This window comes from Petaurus breviceps, unplaced genomic scaffold (genome assembly GCF_028583685.1).
Source record: "Petaurus breviceps papuanus isolate PSGF00001 unplaced genomic scaffold, PetGlider_PUasm1.0 174, whole genome shotgun sequence".
Lineage (NCBI taxonomy): Eukaryota > Metazoa > Chordata > Mammalia > Diprotodontia > Petauridae > Petaurus > Petaurus breviceps.
The window spans coordinates 62,985,986-63,005,387 of record NW_027185761.1 but is presented as its reverse complement, the minus strand read 5'-3'; the positions used below and the strand labels follow the sequence as shown (position 1 = coordinate 63,005,387).

The following is a 19,402-nucleotide window of genomic DNA, read 5'->3' as shown; positions in this document are numbered from 1 at the left end:
GTCTTTAACCAGCCCCTGGGGGTTTCTCTCACTCATCTATCTAACAACCTATTTAAAGGAATGTTTCTGAGTTTCAAAATGGGTCAGTTTTGAGGACACAAAGCTGTGGGTTTCCCTCCCCTTAATAAGATCCCCCACAGGTAGGTATTTTGCCTTAGTAAAGCTTCAATGAAACCGTCTCCCTCACTTTCAGTGAGACCAGGCAGAGCCCCTAATATCAGCATGCCTCTTTCTAAATATAGCCTAGCATCTTCTTGGGGCCTGCTTGGGGGTGGCTGGTGATCTCTGCTTCCATCTGGGCGTGGTGCCCACCACTGCCTTCAGATCAGCAGAAGGTACTTCATCTGGCAGGGCCTCAGTTTCCCCCACTGTAATATGATGGGGCTGGATCAGATCACTTCTCTGGTTTCTTCCAGCTCCTATATTTTATGATACTCTATTTGCTGGTAGGAGGCAGACATCTCCCAGTATCTAATGCACATTTAAGTGTTAAATTTCACATAATACCCAACAAATGTTCTAACAGGTAATAATCTAAAATACTGCAATTTTCCCCATTACATTCTGTCATTTCATGGCCTATAAGAAAGTAGTTCAAAGTATTCTGAAGAAAATAACAAACTCCTTTGTCAAAGTATCTTAATGTTTCTGCAGAATAAAAGAACTAAAACCTAAAAAAAAAAAAGTTTCCCTGTGTGCGAGACTTTAGGATATCTTTTTTTAAAAAGCCAGATTTTTATACATGGTTTTCTAGGTTTTCTACCACAGGAAGATGTGATCTTCAGTCAATACATTCCTCTAAATTATCTTAAGAGAAACAACAATACTGAATTACAATAGCTGTAGAAGGAACATAAAAAACAAGCAGGTGAGATGCAACACCTCTGAAGCCTGCCCCAAAGGTGCCCCTTTCTGTGGAAGGCCCCACCTTCCTGACAGCCAGTCAGGCTCATACTGCTGATATCATCCTCAACATCTCATTCTCCTCCCTGGACTCCTGCAAAGCCAACCAATCACCACAGCCCATTGGTCCCAATGCCTCTACTTGGACCAATCTCACCTCCTCTCTCTGCTAAGGCAGCTGCACCTGAGTTCAGGCAGTCCCTTGGGTGAAAGATTACGACAGAGGTCTTCTCATCTATTTCCCTGCCTCAAGCCTTTCCCTACTTCAGTCCATCCTATACTCAGCTGCCAAAATCATTTTTCCTTAAGCACAAGTATGTTACTTTTCTGCTCAAAAGACTCCAGGAGTTCCCAACTGTCTCCAGGATAAACTATAAACTCTTCTGTTTCCTTCTTAAAGCCCTTCACAAGTCAGTCCCAAACTACAGTCCAGGCCACAAAGAAAGATACTCCTCTCCAGTAATACTGTGGTCCAGTCCCATTGGCCTTCTCTCTGTTCCTCAGATATGGTGGCTCCATCTCCCATCTCCACACCTTCGTACTTTCCATTCCCTCCTCAACTCACCTCACCTCACCTCATAGAAGCCCTTTCTTATTTCACAATTCAAGCACTACCTTCTACAGTAACCCTTTCCTAATTCCCACAACTGCTAAGCCCTTTCTCCCAAACTACCTTCTAATTTGCTACTTTGAATCTGTTACATATACATACATATAGATAGATATACGTGTACATACACACATACCAGCTATCTATGAGTAGGGATTATTTCATTCTTTGTATTTGTATCTCCAGTGCTTTCCATATAGTAGGCACTTAATAAACGCTTACTGGCTCACTGAACTTTGGGAAAATATTGAAAATTAAGTATAATTAAAAAACAAAACCACCTTGTTAGGACTTGTCACTATCATCTCCAGAGTGAGAAGATTCACTCAGCACAGTGACCGGTACAAAGCTAGCACTTGACAAATGCATGAATAAATAAATAATGAAAAAGAAACTCTGCATTAATGAGAGCCAGGTACAGAAACTAGGAAGGAAAGGAATGAAGTCAATGAAAAAGCAGCAAATCAATAGATCTGGCAAAGGAAGGGGCTGAAACCCAATCTCAGCCTCCAAAGATGAGGCTGGACTAATACTGAAGACGATTTTTACATTAATGGAAAAGTTTAGTGAAAAAAACCTGCTCAGTGAAGGAGAGTCTGGCAGGACGGTGAGCTAATACACTGTTGGTAGAGCTGAGCATTTGGAAAACAACTGGGAACTGTGCAAGAAATTCTTAACTGCTGGTGCCCTCTGCCTCCCCGCCAACGCTCCTGTCACTGAGGAGAGCCAAACAAGCTGTGGTCTCTGAAGATGATGCTGCCAAGCTCCCCACATTAACAACAAGTCTCAAGGACTTGGGAAGCAAAGGAGTTCTCTCTATTAACTGATGCAAAGTGAAGGGACTCCAATAAAGGAAACAGCCCCGTCAGGACCAAGCTCAGATCCAAAGGACAGCCCGACTGCTGCTCTAGAATGTGGCGCCCACTGTCAGAGGGTCCAGGGTAGAAGGCCAGGATTTACTCAGACCTTTAATTTTGTCTTTTCTAGATGTCCCAGTTGAATTGTCATCAATTTACTGCCTGGTGATACAGTAAAATGAACTCAACAAAACATCCCAAACAAAACTGCTACATTGGATATGACTGATGGTGTAGGTTCTTTTTTTTTTTTTAAAGCAATCAGGTTAAGTAACTCGCTCAAGGTTACATGGCCAGTTATTTCTGGGTGTCTGCTGAGTATCTGAGCCCGGATTCAATCCCCAGGTCATCCCGACACTGGGGCCAGTGCTCTTACTTGCTGTGCTACCTGGCCGCCCCGATTATGTAAGTTCTTAACTCAGGATTCCCCTTTAATCAAAATGACAGCTTCACTTTGGCCTTCTTTGCCCCAAACCAAGGGAGCACAATGCTGAACGGGGAGGAAAAAAGCACTGATTATCAGGCACTACCTCTTGCTCTGGGAACAACTATAATTCTTTTTTCTTTCAACTTTTGCTTCTGAAAAGACAGAGCCAACTGGCTCCCCCATGGTTCTTCTCACAATCCCTGTGATTCACTGATGAGACCCAAATTTCCTTCTCTGGTCTCTACTCCCTGCCTCCCCTGATCAGAATTTACTTTTTTATGAGGGCCCCAGACTATCCTGTTCTTGTATCTGAATCCCTAATGTTTAACACAATGCCTGGGCCACATGGGGGTACTTATTAAGTGCTATTTTATTCATTCAATAGTTATCAATACTATGAGTAAAAAGTTTCCATGGAAGATCGTATTCAAAAAGCTTGAGTGAAAGAGGAAAATTCCCAAAAGCCAACAAGGAATGGCACCCAAGATGACAACAATCCCTTCAACCCCTCACTCACCCACTTCCCACATCCAATCAAGGTGCCATGGACTGATTTTCCTAGCTTTGTAACCCATCTCCCCTAAGCCCCCTCTCTGCTCTGACAGGGCCATCCCCTGGGGCAAGCAGGCCCTCCTCGCCTCATACCTGGACTGCCGGGACTGCCACAGTAGCCTTCATACTGGCCTCAGCGCCAGTCTCACTTCAATCCATGCTCCACTCAGCTTGCCAAAAGCATAGCTCTGACTATGTATATCCCTGCCCTAATCAGCAAATTCCAACAGCTCCCTATTAGCTCCAGTATGAGATAGAAAATCCTCTGCTTATCTTTCAAAGCCTTCATAAGCTGTCCCTTCTCACTTTTCCAGTCATATTTCATTTTCCTTTCTTTCCCTGCAATGACCTTGATCTCCTGGGCTGTTCTTCATCCCCAGCCTCCAGCATTGTCTCAGGCTCTCCCCCATCCCTGGACGGCTCTCCTTATGCTCCTCTGAGACCCCCTCCAATCATCCTGTATGCATCCTCTGTCTTCTTCAGGACCCTGGAAGCTCCCTTTCTTTGCCTCCACAGCGCCTGGCACATGGTGGGCAATTTGTCTGACTTGAGTTGGTTGTTTTTGTTCCTTTCTGGGCATAAGGAGAGATTCTTCTCACTAGATTTGTTTTGCCAATATGGGCATTCAGTGACATGTCTGTCTCTAACAGCCCAGCTTTGGCTAAGGTAGAGGAGGAGGATGGTGGTGGTATCTTGGGTGGTAACAAAGAAGTTTTCTGAGAAAGAGAATGAGTTCTGTTTTGGACATGTTGAGTTTAAGAGGTCCGCTGGACTTCCAACTAGAGATGCTCAACAGGCAGCTGGAGGGGTGAGCTGAGAATTATCCGCACAGAGGTGACAACTGGGCCCATGGGGGCTGATGAGATCACCAAGTACAACAGGAGAGAAAAGGAAGAGAAGGCACCACTAGGGGCTGACCTGCATGAAGACCAGTAAAGAAGACTTGAGAAGAGGCAGTAAGAGCAGTAGCTGGAAGAGAGGAGCAGCACATAAACCTGGGGAGAGCATCGGCAGGGGCAGAGGATGCACAGGAGTGCAAAAGGAAGAATGAGGAAAGGCCAATGGGTCTGGTGACCCAAGGGATCATGGGTAATTCTGGAGGAAGCAGCTTCAACCAAGAGAAAGCAAAGAGAAATAGTCAAAATCTGAACAGAGATTAATACTGTAACTGAAGACAAGGAGACAACTGAAATGAGTAAGACTGAGAGCTGATTATTTTGAAAATGCCAACAAAATAAATGGTTAGCCCTAATCAAGGGAAGGAGAGAGAACCTAAATGATCGAAATGAGAAATGAGGAGAGCTCATGGGAAGGCAGAGGGGCAGAGATACACAGGGAACCACAGTAATGTAAAAAACAGAAAACTTCGACACAAACTTACCCTGAAATGAGGGGAGCTCATAAGAATAAAAGAAGTCAAGAAATCATGAGACTCTCGTATACATTTTGAAGTAAAAATAAACTTCTGACAAAACAGGTCAGTCACCTTAACATGGACAAAGCCTCCCACAGTTCCAATCACAACCCATCCTCTTGTCTGGCCTCATTTTTGGCCCATACATATCACAGGTTTGTTTTAATGAAAGGTGCAGTCTATGTGTATTTCATATTTTGCTTTTGATTTGACCCCAAAAATAGAAACTATATTTTATATATAATTATATAAATAAAATATATCTTATTTTAAAACTATCAGAATCAAGCAAAGATACCACGACAGCTGATAGCTAACATTTACATGGAGCACACAGTAATGTGCCAGGCACCGTGCTAAGAGCTTCACGGACATCTCATTTGATTCTAACAATAACCCAGGGCAGGATGGGGGCGGGGGGAGGGGTGCTATTATTATCCTCATTTTATAGGTGGGAAGACCAAGGCAAACAGAGGTTCCGGGACAGCCAGGCTGGTGCAGTCACTTGGGTCTTCCCAAGTCCAAACACAGAACTCAATCCACTGCCCCCCTGGCTGCTCTGAAAGCTGGCTTGAGAAGATATAAACTGCCTGTTCTTATCTGCTAACTATGATATGTATCAGAATAAGAACCACTCTATCTTAGATATAGAACATTTATTTTTAAAAATTTGCTGAGTTTTTCCAAGTTAACTATTTCCCTCCTAACTGGCTGCAATGACTGTGCACACCCATCTCTTTTCAATTTGCTGTAACCAAATTGTTTATTTGGTCTTCTGTGAAACTCTCCAGGCCTTGTGTGGTCAAGGACTCTGCCCCCAGCCGTCGGCCTTTCTCTATCCTCCTTCTCCTGACCTCTCTTCTCCCCTGGTTTTTCTTCCTATCAGGCTCCTTTCTAGATTTTCATCCAGGTCACACGGGCTAATCACGGATATTCCCCAGGGTTCTGTCCCAGGGCCTCTTCTTGACCTTCTACAATAAGCTGACACAGACCCCTTCCCCCAACCCACCCCCCACCACTTCCAGCCTCCTTTTGGGTACTGTCCTCTCCCTTTGGACTGTAGTCCCGGGAGGGCAGGGAATCTGAACTGAACTGAATCATGGTCCTCTAGAACTTCCTTCCATTTTGGTCAGGCCTTCCCTGCCTGCTCATTGCCTGGCACAGACTAACTTCTCAGTAAACACTTGAGGGATACTCTCTGATCTTCCAGTTTTCCTTCTGGTCTTTCTTCAGCTCCCTTGTTTGCTGGTCTAGTTCCCCACAAAGTTCTGAACCCTCAATGAAGGATGGCTTTAGGAGGCATTTAATGCTCCATGCTCCAGCCTGGAGCTGAGAAGGTATGGAGTTTCCCAAGAGATGATGAGATTTCAGGCTACAGGAAAATGGAGAGAGTCAAAGGGCACTCACCTAAGGATGGACAACAGACTAGGTAGTCTTTTTTTTGCGTGGGGGGGGGGGCCGATCTAGGTTAGGGTGGGTGGGTGGGTATGTTGGAATGGAATGCATTGAGGAGGAAATGCATTCCAGGCACAAGAGACAGCCTTTACAAAGGAAAAAAATCAGGAGATGGAACATAGCAGGAAACAGCACGAAGACCAACTTGGTTGTTTCATGGAATGTGCATCTAAAAGGAGAAGAGCCCAAATACAAGAGACCGAGGGGAGTAGAATCAACAAGGCTTGGCAAATGATTGAATGGGACAAGAAGTAAGTGGCTGGAAATGACCAGGGGGCTACTGTGAAGCTCAGAAGGCATGTCGGATCTCAAACTCTGTCCCCAGCTGGGGCAGAACGCTGGAGGCTGTACCTGGTGAACAGGATGAATTCAGAGACGCTTGCACAGACCTACGTGAACTGATGCAAGTGAATGAAACAAGCAGAGCCAAGGAGACACCAAGACTGGAAATGGAAAGAACCAAACCAACACAAAATAACCAAAATTCAAGTCTCCAAACCAGAAAGAGGAGGTGTGGGGAGACCCCACTGGCTGTGCCCTCTTCTGGGGGGAGGGGGGGTTACAGGGCTGGAAAACGGGACAAAACATCTAACTTGTTTAATGTGTCACTAGGTTTTACTGATTTTCTTCTCTTTTGGGGGGGATACTATGATAAGGAACGGGTCTCTGGGAAGGGAGGAGAGAGACAGAGGTAAATCTGTTTTACAAACTTGTAAAGGGCATCTGAAGATGGGAATCTGGGTGTGCTGCTGCCAAGCCCAGCCCCTGGCACTATGCCACACCCACCAGACTTTGTGTTGTAATTTGTTTTGAAAATCTCCAGTGCACACCTCATAACAGACATTCATTGTGTGTTATGACTATCCATTGCTTAGACCCCTGCTAACCTGAAGCTAAGTGCCGAGAGGACAGAGAACAGGTGTTAGCTAATGGCATAGCAGTGCAAAGAACATGGGGTTTGAGTGAGAGGAAATTCCAAGGGTGCCCTTGAACAAGTCACTGAATCTTTTAGGGCCTTACCTTCATCAGCTGTCAAAGAGAGCAACTGGGCAAAGTGTGAGCTCAGGTGTTCTCAATCACCATCCAGCCCAGTTTCAGTCTGCTAGGTAGGGGTGGGGAGCCTAGGGCCTTGATGTGGCCCTCTCTACATCCTCAAGGGTGGCTTTTCTGCGAAGTGTGGACTCAAAGGGCAGCACTCGAGGACCTAGAGGGCCACCTGGGGCTCCCCACCTCTGTGTTTGGGCCAAGTGCTGAGGAATGTCTGTTGAATGAGACACTGAACAAGGGAGATTTTTACCATCTTCATCCCCTCTAGTCCCCATTCCAGCTTGATAGGATCCTCTAAATGATTCCATCCCTACCTCCAGACTCTCAGCCTGACACACTCTCCCCGTCTCAAGATTAGAATAACTCCTGAAATCCAGCCTGATACTTTTACAAGGAAGTCTGAAGGAAGGTATCCTTTCTCATGCAACTTCACTTAGCAGCCTACTTAGAAATGCCTTAACTAGGAAACATTCAATCTGGATATTCTTTCTACTGGCTCCTATATCTATTTTTTTCTCCCAGTCACAGCTCAGGGTGGGAAGGGACCTTAGTGGCAGGAGTCACAGCTGGCCTCTTCAGAAACCTTCTGGTTGGTGTCTCTGCCTCCATTCAGCTGCCAATGGGCTCTTCCTAGGTGACAAGTCTAATCGTGTATGCCCCCCCCCAATTCCATAAACCCCAGCGGCTCCCTATGACCCCCAGGAGCTTGGCTTTTCAAGTCCTTCATAGTCTGGCTGCTTCCGACATTCTTCTTCTTCTATCCAACTTCCCAGCCCTTACCCTAGGATCCAGTGAAAGGCCCCTGGCTGTTCTTCACACAAGACATTCCCTTGTGCCCTAGGCCTTCTCGTCAGCCACTCCTGACTCCCTGCTGTCTCAGATAAAATGTTTCCTCCTTCACTCTGGTGCCTTCTCTCTAAGATGACCTTCAATTTGTCCTGTCTGTGGCAGGTGTGCGTGTATATACCTATATCTTGTCCATACATCGTTGCTTGTAGTTATAATCATCATCACCACCCACCCCATGAGACTGGGAGCTCCTCAGAAGCTGTCTTTTGTCTTTCTTTGTCCTCAATGATCAGCACAAGGCCCAGTACAAATGCTTCTTGAGTTGACAGCCAACAAGTGGTCACACAGCTGCTGTAAGAAGCCCTTCATGAGAGGCAACACACCAATATAATGTATGACATACTGCTGTTCAGTAATTCAGTCATGTTCCATGGTCCTGTAAACCATAATGTCCATGGGGTCCTTGGTAAAGACACAGGAGTGGTTGGCCATTTCTTTCTCCAGTGGATTAAGGCAAACAGGCCTTGACTGACCTACCCAAAATCACACAGCTAGTAAGTATCTGAGACCACATTCTAACTCAGGCCTTTCTGACTCCAGGGCCAGCATTCTATCCACTAAAGTCACCCCGTTTCCTGTATGGCACATAGCAGGTGCTTAATAAGTGGTTGCTGATTGATTGATTCTGTTTGACTTTGTCAGCAACTAGCTTGGGACTGAATAAAGAAAGCTCATCTCACCCAGCTTACAGATACAGATACAGCATAACAAGGTCCTTAAAGAGAGCTCTGATAACCAGGATTTCTATAGCACTTCCTCCCTGCTCCCCCCAAACAACTTTAATTTAGACCGTTCATTCAGAGAATGTGGTTCTCACTAAGATTTTATGGAGCAGGGGCTCTTAACCTGCAGTCCCTTAATGTGTTTTAAAAAATATTTTAGTGAGTACATTCCTTAGTATTTGGATTCCTTTATAATCCTCCATATTTATTATGCATTTAAAAGCATTATTCAGAGAAGGCAACAGTAAGTTTTCAACACCACCAAAGGTCTGCTGTGTAAATGCAGAAGCTAAGTTTTAATCCTGGCTTCCCAAACATACCCCAGGCCAGTGCCCCTCAGCATTCAGAACACTTTCCCCTCCCTGACCCCATTCAATAGAAAACAGAGATTAATTTTTGCAACATCTCAAAAAGACAACTGAGTTATTTACTAAATAACTACCCACACGTGGACACATACACACACCATCCTTCGGAGACAAGCTCCTCGGAATTCTTGGGGGTAGAAACTGTCCAGTCACAGTTCACATTCTGGGGCAGAGACGTGACTTGTGAAGAGAAGCTACCCTTGCCACCTGGCCAACCTGTCAACCAGTCACAAAACCAGTTCCCTGCAGTTCCAATTTCAATTCCCTCCCTACACTTTCCAGTAGGTACAAATTGCTCTCCGAGGCCCCTCCCAGTTTCTTTCCCACATTCCCCTGCTCTTACTCACTCCTCTATTCTTCCAGAGTGTGTGTGTGTGTGTGTGTGTGTGTGTGTGTGTGTGTGTGTGTGTGTGTGTGTGTGTGTGTGTGGGTGTGTGTGTGTGTGTGTGTGTGTGTGTGTGTGTGTGGGTGTGTGGGTGTGTGTGGGTGTGGGTGTGAAGAAGAGAGAGAACTCGAGACAGAGATAAAACCATACCTATCTATAAATACAGGTGTGAATATCTATATTTATGTAGATATCTATAAGTACTGTATAGTTAGAGAGTTTCGGTTCCCCCCAAATTTTGCACACTTACATACATACACACACACACTCTGTGGGGTAGCATAAATACTACTGTCTCTATTTTACAAAGGAGGAAACTGAGACTCAAATCTGTTAAGAGTCTTGCCCAAGGTCTCATTACCCATAAATTGGGGAGTTGAAATTTGAATCCAAACCTTCTTCGTCTAAGTCACCTTTGAAAAGATTAAGCCCTAAGGTGAAATGGGGGTGAGATATGCCCCTCTTTGTCCATCCTCCACTAAGGCAAAATCACCCAAAAGTCTACAATATCCTAATTCACTGAAAAGAGAATTATTTTTAGATTACATAACAAAATACCCCAAGACTCCTACTGCTAAAATGTGACTCCCCAAAGAAGTGAGTAGAAGGCAGCCGAAGGAGTCTGGGACTCAGAGAGGAAAAGAGGTCTAAAATGCCCCAAAGGTCCCACCTGTGCCTCTGGGGGTGGGCGCCTCAGCACTGTGTCTCCCAGAGCCAGGCCTCCCCCACAGCAGCCAGCCACTTCAGACATGATCCCCTCCTCCCTTCCACTTTCTGGCTTTCTGGCTTTCGAGACTCAGTGGTCAGATCAACAGTACCATCCAGGGCTTGTAAGGGCACGTCAGGAGTTGGCCCCATTCTCCGACTTGGCCTGGGCCCCTACCTCGGGGTACTTGCTATCTTCGAATGGCACCCCTAGTACTTAGCACACAGTGACTGGCACAGATAAGTGATTTGCACACATACACATGTATATATACACATGTAGGTATGCCTAGAACACACAAATATAAGACATCATGGAAAGTACTTTACAAGCCTGAAAGAGCCATAGTGCTTTAAATGGGAGCTCTAAGCATTACTGAAGGCTTTGTTCTTCATTCTGAAATTAGAATCCTGGAGCACAGTGAGGGAAGGAATTGAGCCCTGATGTGACAGAAGTGAAGAGGTGGCAAGGGGTCCTGGGGCCTTGGGTGCTCCCCAGGATGCCTGCCAACCTCCCACAGCCTCCATGCTCCTTTCCTGCTCTCTTTCTGGGGGAGGGCTGGGAAGAAAAGCCAGCCAGGAGAAGTCCCTCCAAGGCTTCTAACCCTCATGAGAAAAGCACAAAGGAGAGTCCAGAGGGAGCAGCCCAAAGCCAACCCCAGCGGAACCTAGGCTCCCAAGGGAGAGGAGGCAAGTCTCTGGGATGAAGGTTGTTTGTACATGGAAGCTGGCAAAGGCCTGCACTGGCCCATCCACAGCAGAAGCCCTGAACCTTGCTCCCTAGGAAGGGTGGGGCAGGGGTTTGCTAACTGCTCTTCCCCTCCCTCCCTTCCAGAGAAAACTTTAAACCAAGGTGTCCCACAGATGTTTCTCTCTCTATACATGAGCCCTGGAAAAACACCACGTTCCACACCTTGGGCAGTGGCACCAGTGCTGGACACACCTGGTTCTTGCTCTGAAGAAGCCAAGCCAGCACCTAAAGGAAGCCTGGAGACCCCAATTCTGCGGGTCAGTCAATCTGCCAACAGGCAGGTTAAACATTGCCTGGGTCACTGCCCTAAGCAATGGGTCTATAAGGGAAGTCAAAACCAGTTTCTCCTGGAGGAGCTCACATTGTACTCATAATAAAAGCTAGTATTTACAAAGTGCTTTAAGATTTGCCATGTGCTGGACAAGGAATCTTAACCCTATTTTACAGATATGGAAACTGAGGCAAAGGAAGGTTAAGTAACTTGCCCAGGTTCACAAAGCCTGAGAGTTTTTGAAGCCAGATTTGAACTCAGAGCTCCCTGACTTCAATTCTAGGTTCTCACCTACTCACCACTGACCCCCAGCATTCAGGACATAACATACCAAAGCTATGAACAAACAAGACCAATACAGAATAGGCTAGGACAGCATCACAGGGGATTGGGAAAGGCTTCTGGCAGAAGGAGGGGTTTTAGCAGGGATTCTAAAGAACTGGGGAAGACCAGGGATGAGGCAGGCATCCCTTTGAAATGGGCAATCCCACAAACATTCATTAGGAGCCTACTAATGGTCATCAGTCTTGGTCTGAAGACCTCCCAGGAAGTGGCACCAGAGTCAACTATTCATCCAAGGACACTGTGGTATAGAGGAAAGTGGACTAATCCCGCCTCTGCCAGTACCAACTATGTGACCCTAGGCAAGACATGGAACGCCGCCGGGCCTCAGTTTCCTCCTCTGTAAAATAAAGGTATCAGGCCAGATGAGCTCTGAGGTTGCTTGCCATGCTAGGATCCCTACATTTACTCAGCAATGGTCACAAGAAGAGCAGCCAAAGTAGCAAGAGTAAAGCAGACTGCACCTTCTGGGGTGTGTGTGTGTGTGTGTGTGTGTGTGTGTGACACACACACACACAAACATATGGCATCTATATTTGCAAAACAAGCCCCTCTTACAGGTGGTAACAGAACCAGACCCTCCTGGCCATGACAAAAGGAGGAAGAGGCCAGACTTCACGCTTTCCTAAGAAGAAAACTCCCAGCAAGCTTGCCTAGCGCCCTAGGGCACTACAGGTGGGGGTGGGCTCCCCAGACAGGACATCACCTGGCCTTCTGATGGTGACCAGAGATGAACTGCCCCATCACTCACCAGGCCTGGTTACCACAAACGACGTGAAAGAATCTGGATTTGACACTCTCAGTTCTCTGAGCATCATAGATTTAGAGGGCAAATGGACCTCAAAGCCCACTGGTACAAATAGAGTCAGGAGCCAAATTAGAGGCCATTAAGGGGAGCCACCGTGCAGAGAGTGCAGGGTCTGGAGACAGGAAGACCAAGTTCAAATCCAGACTCAGACACTTACAAGATGGGTAATGGTGAGTAAGTCACTTAACTACTGCCTGCCTCTATTCCCTGACCTGGAAAAGGGGGTTCGTGACAGCACCTACCTCAAAGGCTTGTGAGTTGCTCAGGATATGCCTAGCACACAGCAGGTGCTCCAGAAAGGCTCACTCCCTCCAGTTCCTCTAAGTGACCTGCCCAGAGTCAGAGGTAGGAAACAGGGGAGCCAGAATGGGAGTGAGGCCGGATGGGCAGTGATTCGCAGTGACTCGAGCTCCAGGGCCTTCCTTCTTCCCATTCACCACCTCCTATCAGGGTCAGAAAAACATCTCCCACCTAAGTGGGGCCATCTGTCCTGGATGAACTTTTGGAACATTTAATTTATACTTTTTAAAAGCTGTTTCCACGGGCACTAGGCACTTCTCAGCATACACACCCTCCCTTCTGTCTGCTGAAAGGCCTTCCTTCCTTCAAGGCCCAACTCAGGGCCACCTCTTCCAAGAAGTCTGCTGGGGCACCTCCCCCTTGCCTCCCAGCCCTAGGAAGCTCTCAAAGTTTCATAGTATTTTGTCTGAACTTTTATTTCCCACTTCACTGTCCCTTAGATGAGTTATTTGGCTATTTGTCTTCCAATTAAATAAAATTCAGCAATTCAGTGGGTGCTTACTGTTAGCCAAACATATAAAATGAGGTCTATAAAATCTGTGGCTGCCCTTGGGATTCCTATCAATGTAATACCCTAATGTCTGACCTGCCTTTCTCAATAATTTGGCCCCCTCTTGGATGACATCCCACCAGGGACCCCAATTTACACTCCACCTAAAGCCTGGCATGATCAGTTTTTGAAGAGATCCTGGGCCTCAGAATTCTAGCATGCATCGATGCTGGTGGGGGGAGCTGGGGGAACAGCTCCCAAAGGTTGGCCTTGGGGCTGAGACCCTTCAAAGGTTCTAAAAAGTCAAAACCCTCTTCATCATCATGCTAATTTCTAATATGGCAAACATCAATGGACATAATTCACATAAACACAAACACTTGGTATCCTCAATAATTTTCACAGGGTCCTGGGACCCAAAGGTCTGAGAGCCGAGGAGGTGGGAATTCCTGGCATTCTGGAAAGGCCTCAGCCTCTACACTTGGCCCTAAGGACTGACTCAGCTTTGATTTGCTCTCATTCATTTGGGAAAGCATGCCATCGAGCTCCCTGTCAGAGCCAGGGCATGGGGATTACTCAGCCCTTGGTGGTCCCATCTGCCTGCCTGTAGCTGGTGTCTGTCATGAAGCCATTGCCCTGGCAGGGTGTGCAGACCCCGGGACACTCAGAGCTGGCCCTTCCTGAGGACCCAGCTCTCAGCTGGTTTTGCTTTTTCAAAAAGTCCTCCAACTCTTGCCATTCCAAGCAGAAAAGTTAACAGCACAGGCAGGCAGAGGGCCTCTCCTTCTGCCTGCAGACACTGCCCACCTCCTTACAACCACTTAAGTGGTAGAAGGGAACAGCAAAGGCCCCCACGCCTCAAACATGGGCCCCACAGCAGGTTCAGGAGGGCTCCTGCCTCCAGACCACAGGCCTTCCTGTCTGACAACAGGGACCTGCCAGATTATTCTGTGTGTGGCAAGGCCTGTCAGCAGCTCTTCCACAAATGCCTCCAAAGAGCCCATGAGAATGCTTTGATAAAGGGCCAGGCCCAACGCTGAGTGCACTGTCACCACCAAACTCGAGTTAATCATTTCATTTCTGTCTTTTCCTGCTGGGGCTCCCCAGTGCCCTCTGAGCTACATCTCAGTTTCAAGAGCTCTAGCTAGCTGCCAAGTGTGGCAGATGCAGAGGTCAGGGTCTGGCACGCCAGGCACAGGCCCCACTCTGCACCCCAAAGTCCCAGGCAGACAGCGGGTCAGAGACCATGAGGTAAGGAGGGAAGAGTGGTGATGACAGCTGGTTATGGATAGGGTTCTATTATATCAAGGCACAAGCTCTATTCATTATACAGCCGAGTTCCATCAACCACTCTACAAGCATTTATTCAACCCTACTGTGTGCCAGACACCAAGATACAGATATACCAAAATAAAGGTCAAAGGCTTAGAACTAAAAGCGGCCTAGGTGGCAGGCCTAACAACTTCGTTTTACAGACCATAAGGTTTGGTGAGTAGCTTCCCCCTAGGCAGGATTCAAGCTCAGACCGAACCCTCCAGTCACTATACAACACAGTGTCTGCTCTCAAAGAGCTTACATTTTCTCCAGGTGGAGAAAAGCACAAACCCATCAAGTCGACACAAACCCTAGACAAAGTGGGGGTGGGTAGGAAGAGATGAGGACCAGCTTCCTCCTGGAGGCAGCCTCAGAGCTGGGTGTGAAAGGGAAGGAAGGATTCTCCTGGCAGACTTAAGGAGGAAAAGCAATCCCGGCATGGAGCAGAGTCTGCCCGTCCCTTCACTTGGTCCTAAAGACCCAACAAGTTTAAAAATAAAAGCATCGCTGGAATTCTGTGAATAAAGTGACGAAAATGTCCACACCCTTTGACCCAGGGACTCCACTGCTAGGCACAGATCCCTGATAAGAAGAAATTTTCCCAAGGAACACAGAAAAACCAAAAGCAGCGAGCTTTTGGAGGGAGCGGAGAGTGGAAAAAAAGTAATTGCCCGCCCATGGCAGGGAGAACTGGCTACACAGATGTAGGAGACATTACTGTGCTGGGTGAAATGCCAGCTATGACCGAGACCAAGAGGCATGGAAAGACTGGACGGAGAAGAGCCAGGAAAAGCCTGGATGCCAAGACCACCGGATCGGAGACAATGGGAAGGCCCACCGCCCCCAGGGACACTTGGCAGGTTTGGCTGGCGGCTTTTTCTCTTCTTCTTCTTTTCTTTTCCATTTAAAAAAATATTCTGTTACATGGGATGGCTCTCTGAGAGGGTAACGAGAGGGATCCAGGAGGAAATCTAAAAGATTTAAAAACAAGCAACAGCAGTAAAAATATTTTTTAAATGAAAACATAAATGAAGTGTCCTGTAAATGAAATTAAACTACTTTTTAAGAAGTAGGCACCTACTTTAGAAAAACTATCAACATATCAAGTGCAATCATGAGCCAGAGGGCCAAGACTGGAGCCGGGGCCCTTCATCTGCTCATCAGTCAAATGGGGTGGGAGGAGGAGGATGAGAGGAGCTCTCAGGCTCCTTCCAACTCGAAATCTATGAAAAGAAGTCTGTATTCTTGAAGGCATGACTGATGAAGTCACAGAGCCAGCCAACAACTTTTTTTATTGAAGAGGAGAAAGGTGAAGAAAGAAAATCTATTCATAAAGGTTCTCCAAGAGCCCCGTTACAAAATCAAGGTGACACAACTGAGCCCACACTTGGTCTGAACCAGCCTTAAATAACTGTCCAAACCCCATCCCACAAGTCAGTAGGCCCCAGTGTCCCTGAACTTGTCTTTCCTTTTCTGTTCACTATCCCTCCCAAGCACTCTCACACTTTACCTAGGTCCTCCCACATCACCTGCCCAAGAGCGCTTGAACACTAGGCAAGGCTCCTCCTGCCCACAGGCAGATTCCCACAAATGCTAACAAGAGGAGGCAGAGGCCTAGCATGGAGTGGCTGATTTCCTTGAAACCCTCCTGGGTTTCTTTTAGGCTCTCACTGCCCATGTAAGAGGGGCATGCCAGACAGGAAGAACACAGCATTCCATTATCCAGGGGGGGATTGGCAAGGGCTTCTTAGGGAAGGTAGCACTGGAGCTGAACCTCAAGGAAATGGGGGAGTCTGCTGGTGAGGTCAGGGCAAAGGCCCGAGGTGGGAGATGGGGCCATGTGTGTAAGGAATGGTTTGGCTGGGTCTCCAGTCTAGAGGGAAGGCCAGAAAGACAGAATGAGGCCGAGCTGGGAAAGGCTGCAATGCCAAGGGTTTGAGGCAGGTGCTCAGAACAACATTTTCTACAGAGAACTGAAAAGGTAGCCAAAGATAACGGAATGAAGTGTTAAAAAGGCACAAAAAGCAAGTTCACAGGTCCCTGCTGTAGAGCTAGGAGAGGGCCAGGGGAGCTTTGGAAGCCAGGACCAGGCTGCTGGGGGCTACACTGATCCTTGGGCCTGCTAACAGGCTAGGAGAGGGGAGTCAAAGACAAGTGGGAGGACAAAGGGGATCATGTCACCCTCACTCAACAGTTCTTGCTCAATTCCTTTCCCTTCAAGTAAAAACTGATTCTCAAGTCTGACTGCTAAGTTTCCAAATGGGTCTAAAAAACCATAGGAAGTCTAGAGGGACAATCACAGAAGAGCTCTGTCAGCCCCCAAGCAGTCAGAGCATTCCTTGGGGCCTCTGGGTGGCCCAGGCCTGGAGTCAGGGAGACTCCTCTTCCTGAGTTTAAATCTGGCCTCAGACACCAGCTGGGTGACTCTTATTTGCCTCAGTTTCCTCTTCTGTAAAATGAGCTGGAGAAGGAGATGGCATACCAATCCATCATTTCTGCCAAGAAAACCCCAGATGGGGTCAGGGGTCACCAAGTCGGACACAGGTCTCCCGTGCTTCCTCCTCATGTTCCCTGAATCCAAACCACACAGGCTTCTCCGAAAAGATCGGCAGTGCCTGGCTAGAGAGGGAGCCTGGAAGCCAGAAGGAGCTGGGTCCCAGGACGGCCTCTGACACACAGTCACAAAGTCCCACCTCCCAGGGGCACCTCTCCAGTAGCCCAGACTACTCTCCCAGAGAGGCGCCAGTGTGCAGTGGACAGAGGAATTTCCCACACCCAGAAATCACAGGCCCACTAAATGTTTATCAGTGTGGAGGTGGGGAACCTCCCCTCCAACAGTTGGGAAATGGTGGCCAATCTGCCTCCTCCTTCCCATGGCTCTCCACAGAATGGAATCAGGGAGCAGCAAATCACTTTCTTTTTTAAAAACTAGGACTGCTTTGTCAAAGACCAGCCCTGAAGAGTTCTCTTATCAAGCCACTTCCCAGGGAAGGACAAGTTTGGGGTTTGTTTTAAAGGGGCACCGACCCCAAGGAGGTGTCCTTTCTCTTCCTTGGCTCCCTTCCTGGCTGTGGTTGTTCTGAGGGCCCTGGCGAGTGCTCTTTATGTTGTGGGGGCTACACCCCGGGCATCTAGGAGGGTAATCCCTCTGCTGCTAGACTACTACCACTGTCAGGAAAAGACTCAAAAGTCAGGGAAGGGAATGCATCCTGCTGGAGTATAGCAACCATCCCCGACAAGCCAGAGGAAACAAAATACCAAAAGAAGCAGCAAGTTCATCTAGAAGGAAGAAACTTGCTCCGGGCTTCTGACTTTCTGATTCTCCTAAAGCAGGGAATGTAATAAAGGGGCTGTCACCAGGCAGGACAAGGAGCCAGGCAGAAGCAGTGCTGGGAGCCCTTCCCAAAGGACAGCTTCATAACCTGGGTCAGGCTCAGGCTTCCCAGCCTCTTGCCCTTCAACAAGGGACTTTCCCCTAGCCCTGATAGTGGTCCTCATTTTTCAGCAGCAGGCTTTTTTGCTCCAAATTAAATGGGGTGGGGGGGAGATCCATCTGACCCAGTTCAATCCAAGGAGTGTTTCTTGATCACCTCCTCTGGACACTTGTATCCTGGTGCCCAGGAGGCCCTGGCTTGGGGGAGCTGGCCAGGAGGGCAAGTGGCACTGACCAAAGGTTCCCCGAAGCTCTCCATGAATGAGTTGAGAAGGGGTTGTGATCGGAGCTCCCACACCCATTAAGCCCTGTGAGGGATGCTAAGGGGCCTTGCCCTCCATGAAGGGCTGACATTTCGGAGCCTCCGCAGGAGGCGGTGAAGGGGCGCAGGGCTGAGCTTCTGGGGAGTGCAAACAGTCCAGGAAGCGGGGCACGGCGCCCCCCAGTCTGGGGCCGGGGGCGCACGGTGGGCTCGGGCCGGGGCCACGGGCCTGATGGCCCACACTGGCCGTGTGCGGCGAGGCTGCACAGGGAGGCTGGCAGGGAAACGTCTTCGTTCTCAGAGGCGCTGCGCAGCAGCTGGCAAAGTTGGCCCAAACTTTTGGCGAACTTTCCGCTCTGCTCCCAGCTCCCCGGGCCGGACGAGTAGGAGCCCCGGCAGCCCGAGGCGGCCCGGCAGCGGCCAGGGAGGCCCTGTGGGGCCGGTCCGAGCGCTCGCGAGGGGGACAAAGAGCCCCCTCGGGACTTTGTAAACTGTCCGGCGCGCTCCCCCGAACCCGGGCTGCTCCGTGGGGCCCCCTCCCCAAAGGGCGGCGCGGGGGGCAGGGCGAACCCTGAGCCGAGACCCCCGCCCCGCCCCCGCCCCGCCCCGGAGGCTGGCTCAGGGTCTCCGCACACCTGCCTCGAGGGCAGCACCGGGTGCGGCCCCGCCCGTCCACGACCCCTCCCCAGGGCTCTCCCCACGTCTCGGGTGGAGGAGGGGACGGCCCGGCCTCTGACCCCAAAGTTTCGAGCTCCGAGTCCGGCCGGTGTCCAGGGGCCTGGCGTGGGGCACGGCGGAGGCTGAGGCCTGGAGGCTGGACCAGGGGGCTGCGGCCCTTACCTGCGGCGGTGGCGGCGGCGGCGGCGGGCGCGGGGCAGGAGGGGCTGCGCCCCGGCCCGGCCCCTGCCCCCGCCCCTGCCCCGGCCTGGCCCAGGCCCCCAGCGGGCGGACGGGCGGCCGGCTCGGCTCGGGCTCGGGTTCGGGCGCAGGCGCAGCCAGGGGCCGGGGGGTCCGGGTCAGGGGCCGGGGTCTGGGTCACGCGAGCTCGGCCTTCCCCCTTTCCTCCTCCTCCTGGCAGGGGCAGCGGCGGCGGCGGCGGCGGCGGCGGCAGCGGGAAGCCGGGAGCGGGGGCGGGGC

At 49.2% G+C, this 19,402-nt stretch overlaps 1 protein-coding gene across 1 annotated transcript in view; it reads right to left on the bottom strand.

Moving 5' to 3' along the window:
• The window catches only part of LRRFIP2 (LRR binding FLII interacting protein 2), a 96,623-nt gene extending 77,450 nt beyond the window's left edge, over window positions 1-19,173 (bottom strand). The window contains exon 1 of the mRNA XM_069084316.1: window positions 19,106-19,173. The gene's annotated coding sequence lies outside the window, so the exon portion shown is untranslated. The remainder of the gene's footprint in view (window positions 1-19,105) is intronic.
• Window positions 19,174-19,402: the final 229 nt, after the last annotated feature.